Source organism: Chrysochloris asiatica, unplaced genomic scaffold (genome assembly GCF_000296735.1).
Source record: "Chrysochloris asiatica unplaced genomic scaffold, ChrAsi1.0 scaffold00102, whole genome shotgun sequence".
In the NCBI taxonomy this organism is placed as follows: domain Eukaryota; kingdom Metazoa; phylum Chordata; class Mammalia; order Afrosoricida; family Chrysochloridae; genus Chrysochloris; species Chrysochloris asiatica.
The window spans coordinates 7,257,463-7,262,433 of record NW_006408620.1 but is presented as its reverse complement, the minus strand read 5'-3'; the positions used below and the strand labels follow the sequence as shown (position 1 = coordinate 7,262,433).

The window sequence follows — 4,971 nt, the reverse complement described above, 5'->3', positions numbered from 1 at the left end:
GCTTTTCCATTGTCTCTTTCCACAGATGTAGTCAATTTGATTTCAATGTATTCCATCTGGTGAGGTCCATGTGTATAGTCATCTCTTATGCTGTCTAAAGGAAGTATTTGAAATGAACAAATCATTGATTTTGTAGAATTCTATCATGCATTCTCCAGCACCATTTCTATCACCAAGGCCTTATTTTCCAAATACTGATCCTTTCTCTTTACTCCCAACCTTTGCATTCCAATTACCAGTAATGATCAATACATCTTGATTGCATGTTTGATCAATTTCAGATTGAAAAAGTTGGTAGAATTCTTCTATTTCATCCACACTGGCTTTAGTGGTTGGTGCGTAAATTTGAATAATAGTGATATTAACTGGGCTTCCCTGTCTAGAAGCCTTTGGCACAGATGTTGCCCAGGAAGCCGGAACATGGAAGTCATTCTAGTTGCTCAGCAGAAACAAAACCAGTTTACTTCCAGTTGTTTGCCTACGAAGTGTTGGTGCCCTATTTCTTGGTCCCATCAAAGGTAAGAAACAGGTCAATGTATTTCTCAGTTCCTGAAGTTAAGGCGAAGCTGTGGCTAAATAACCTGGTCTGCTTTGGCTCTTCCAACCAAAGGCAGGCAACAGGGCCATTAGCTCATTGACTCCTAACAGATGATGGTGGGGCAGGTTATCATTTGTTCTTGATTCACCCAAGCGTTCACCTGGAATCAATCAGGGCTGACAAATCAGCCCAAGAAGGGATCAGAGCATCCACGCAAAGGGAGTCGCAGGAAAAGACCGGCACAGGACAAGTTTGGGACAGAGCCATAGTGTTCACCTGAGTAACTGAGATGGTACCTACAGACAAGTAAAAGGGGTCATTGTTGGGCAACCAAATTACCTCCTTTCAATCTCGCTTCTGATGCCACTTTCTCATGCAAACAGTACTGTCTCTGTTAGCTGGCATGGAGGTAGTGCTGACTCATGACAACTTTACCTTTAACAATAGAACAAAAGGGTGATTGACCCTGCGCCATCCTCAGGCTGGTTGGTCTCCTTCAGCCCATTGCTGCTGCCAGGGGCTCACCTTCTAGCACCACACTGGACAATATTCTCCTGTACGAGGAGATTGCCAGTCCTTTCCCCCTAGTCTGTCTTCATCCGGAAGCTCCGTTGAAATCTGTCCACCGCGGGTGACTCTGCTCGTGCCTGAAACACTTAACAGTAAAGTTTTGGGCCCAAGCCACCACAGTACAAGCTGACAGACAGGTGGGGGCATGAAATAAGTAATGATGATAAACTCTCATATTTCAAAAACAACAAACAACGATTCATTGCTATTTTGTTTGCCCTACAAGTTGAAACTCTTCCATTTCAGATCTCTTGTGTGGCTAGAATATGTTCCCACTATTGAATTGTAGGTGCATTTGAGCCCATTGTTGGGGGTACTGTCTAGTGTCTTTAAACCTAGGGAGCACTCATCTTGCTCCACTCTACTGGAATGTGTTGTATTGCCTGCCATCCATGGGTTTTTCACTGGCTAATTTTCATGGACAGACAGACATGCAGTGATGGGCTTTAGGCCTGTCAAAGGGAGATTCCGGTTAAAAAGTAAACTCTGCTCCACCTCCACTCCCCACTGGTCTAGAGACAAGAGGCCTGTGCAGATGCTATGTGTGGGCACCGATGACCAGTGAAGATGGTTGGGCCTTGCTCTGCATGAAAGTGGCAGTATTCAGAAGCATCTGCTTAATCCCTCAGCATCCCACAGGGTTATCATTTATACTCACTTGTAAACAGCAGTTGATGTCTTACAGAAATTACACAGGGACACTAATTCTTCCTGCAGGAAGTTCACCACAAGGCCCGCCATCCTGCATGTCCTAAACTTGCCTCGCTGCCACTGCCTTTCCCCCTTCAAAAACAAAACGGAAACTCTAGGTCCTCAACTACGAGATTCGCTTTTCCAGTTCTCATGGCTAACTGCTGACGGGGGTGCTTGCCTTGGCAGAATATGAAGCCCAGTTCTCAGCTCCTGAATGGTGTTGTTCAGGGATTCCAAGAGGTGACTTGGGTTACCTGTCTGATACTGCCTGTGCCCGAGCCACTTGTCTCCTTCCTTCCAAAGCAATAAAGCAAAATGTCACTGCTCTGGGGACCATGGAGCCTTCCGCAGCCCCAGGAGTTGGTGGGGTAAGAAGTTCTTAGCCACAGGAGCCAATCATTTAGTAAAAAGACATTCTCTTCACTAAGTTCTGTCCTGAAGATCGACTTCCCCAAGAGGCTCAGCATTGACTGTCAATGGAGCAAGAAGACTGGAGAGTCCATTTGTTGTCTAAATGCAGAGGCAAAAAGAGCAGAGCATTGACACCTATCACAAGAGCCAAGGAGCAAATAGAAGACCACAGGCAAAGATGGTGTAGAATAGAAATAGACCTTGTGGGTATCTGTGTCACGTTTCAGACCTGCGGCACCTACATCACCAGAGCATGGCAGAAATGAGCAACAGCCCAGACTCGGCTCAACACCAACAGTACTGCTGGGGTTCCTGTTTCTCCCTGAGCTTCCTGTCTACAGTTGCTATGGTAATGGAGTTGTTCTTGGCCAGGATCTTGATGACAATAAATAAGTAAACAAATGCACAATCTAATTCCAGTTGGTGATAAGTGTAAAGAAGCAATTAAAAGCAAGTTAACCTGAAGGAATGTGACAGGGAGCAGGGACTCTGGGGGAGATCCACTTAGTGGTGTAAATGCCTAGGCAAAGTGGGGATCAGTTTTACGGAGTTGAGGAATCCCCTGAAATTTGGGGAAATAATTGAAAAAAAAAATGTTATGTGTATGAATGTTTTCCTGCATATTATTGTTGTTACGTGCTATTAAGTTGGTTCCAACTCATAACAACCCCATATAAGATTTCTGAGGAGCGACTGGTGGGTCTGAACCACTAACCTGACAGTTAGCAGCCCAGTGTTTATCCTACAGTATCACACCAGGACACTTTCCTGCATAGGACCCAAATCCCCAGATGCATTGGTGCACCCCCCGCTCCCCCCCCGACTTCTGACTACAGAGGTTACAAACAGCTGTAAGGGAGAATCCACGGTGAAGGCCGTTGTGAGGAGTGGTGTTTGAGCTGAGACCCGAATGACGCAGATAACAGCCGTGAGAAGCATTGGAGTGGGACTCGGGAAGTCTCTTAGGTCGGATTATGCAGCACTCTCCAAATATGTGGCAACTTGGTCAGGTCATGATTCTCAGTGCTTTGGCATTATACAATGATGTCAGGTGGCAGTTATGTGATGATTCCCCATAATGTGATCTGATGATGATACAGTAACACGAGGGTTCAGAGTGGGCTGCGATATTCGTAATCCCATTCTAGTGCTGATCTGCTGGAAGGGGGTTTCCAAGGGTATGACCTAGAATGCCTTTTATCTTACAAGAGATGGAAGGAGAAAAGTGAGCCCAGAAAGAGGACCCAAATACCAAGAAAGTAGAGCCAAGAGTAGAGTACATCCTTTGGACCTGGGACCCCTACACCGTGAAGTACCTAGATCCTGGGCAAGATTGTTGCCAAGACCCATGGGGATCTCCAAGGAATTCTGGGCTAACAGATGCTGAAGGGAAATAAGGACCTTTCCCCCAGAGATGGTGCTCTGAATGTGCACTTTGAGAGAATAAATTGTGTTTAAGGAGCACTGCATAACAAAGACAGTAAGCAAGACCAAGGTGATTGGTGATAAAGAACTGCCCTCAGAGAGCAGAACACAGAGGTGGAAGAGGGGGCAGGAAAGGATGCACAAGCTATAGGTTGTCCAAAGAATTTGAGGAACAAATAAAGGAGATCTATAAATAGGTTCATGAAGGGGATGCACAGGGACCAGGGTTTTAAGGCAGCTTTCTAGGTGTTTGTAGACCCCGGGTGATGCAAATGGTTAAAGTGTTTGCTTATTGGAAGGCTGCAGGTTCCATCCACCCAGGGCACCTTGGAAGAAAGGGCTGGAGATCTAGTTCCAAAAAGCCGGCCACTGAAAACCATAAGGAACACAGTTCTACTCTGACACACATGAAGTCACCTGGAGTCGGAGTCAACTGGAAGACACTGTGTTTCTTGGTGTTCAGTCCCTCAAGGGGTTGAAAAGAGACAAGAATGGTTTTCTTGGCTCTGGTTACGATCTCATGAGGAGGTTCCGCTCTTTCAGGCCAAGTCCTTATGAATTCCAGGGGAGGGCTCAGAAATGTGACACAAGATGGGAGAGGCATTCAAACCAGCCCACCTGCCCATGGTCAGAATGAAGTCTTCTCAAACAGACAAAGGTCCCTGAAGCCCAGCTCATCCAGCAACAACATATCTTACCTTCTCAACACTCCAGCCACTCTCCATGCTTATAATGCTAATGATTCTAGCACGGTCCACCACCCAAAGTCCTCACCAGTTTCCTTTGAGCAATTCCCCAAATCTTAGATCCTAAGGAATATTTTCAATGAAAGGGATAAGTACTCCATAGAGCCTTTGTTGTTATTATTAAGTGCCCTGGAGTTGGGAATGACTCAAAGCAAGCCTGTAAATGGTTTCCGAGGAGAGGCTGGTGAATTTGAACCACAGACCTTGTGGTTCAAACCAACTTTTCAGTCCAGTGCTTATCCTACAGCACCACACCAGACCTCCTCATGGAACCCTAGGTATCATATAAGGAGGAGTAGTGAGATCATGTTTATAGAATTCACATGGAGCTTTTCGTGGGCCTAAGATATGATTCCAGTGCTCATCTATCAGTTTGTCATACTGTGGTGGCTTGAATTTTGCTGTGATGCTGGAAGCTATCCCATCTGTATTTAAAATACCAGCAAGGACTGAGCTTCCAGACAAAGACAGACTAAGAAGAAGGAGAGGTGGACTTCTTCTGAATATTTAGTCACTGAAAACTTTATGAATAGCATCAGACACAGTGCCAGGAGATGAGGCCCTCAGGTGGGAAGGCATTCAAAATAA

General features: G+C 45.7%; 1 protein-coding gene across 2 annotated transcripts in view; it reads right to left on the bottom strand.

Moving 5' to 3' along the window:
• GRIN2A (glutamate receptor, ionotropic, N-methyl D-aspartate 2A) overlaps positions 1-4,971 on the bottom strand; it is a 525,447-nt gene that overhangs the window by 300,116 nt on the left and 220,360 nt on the right. The window lies entirely within an intron of this gene.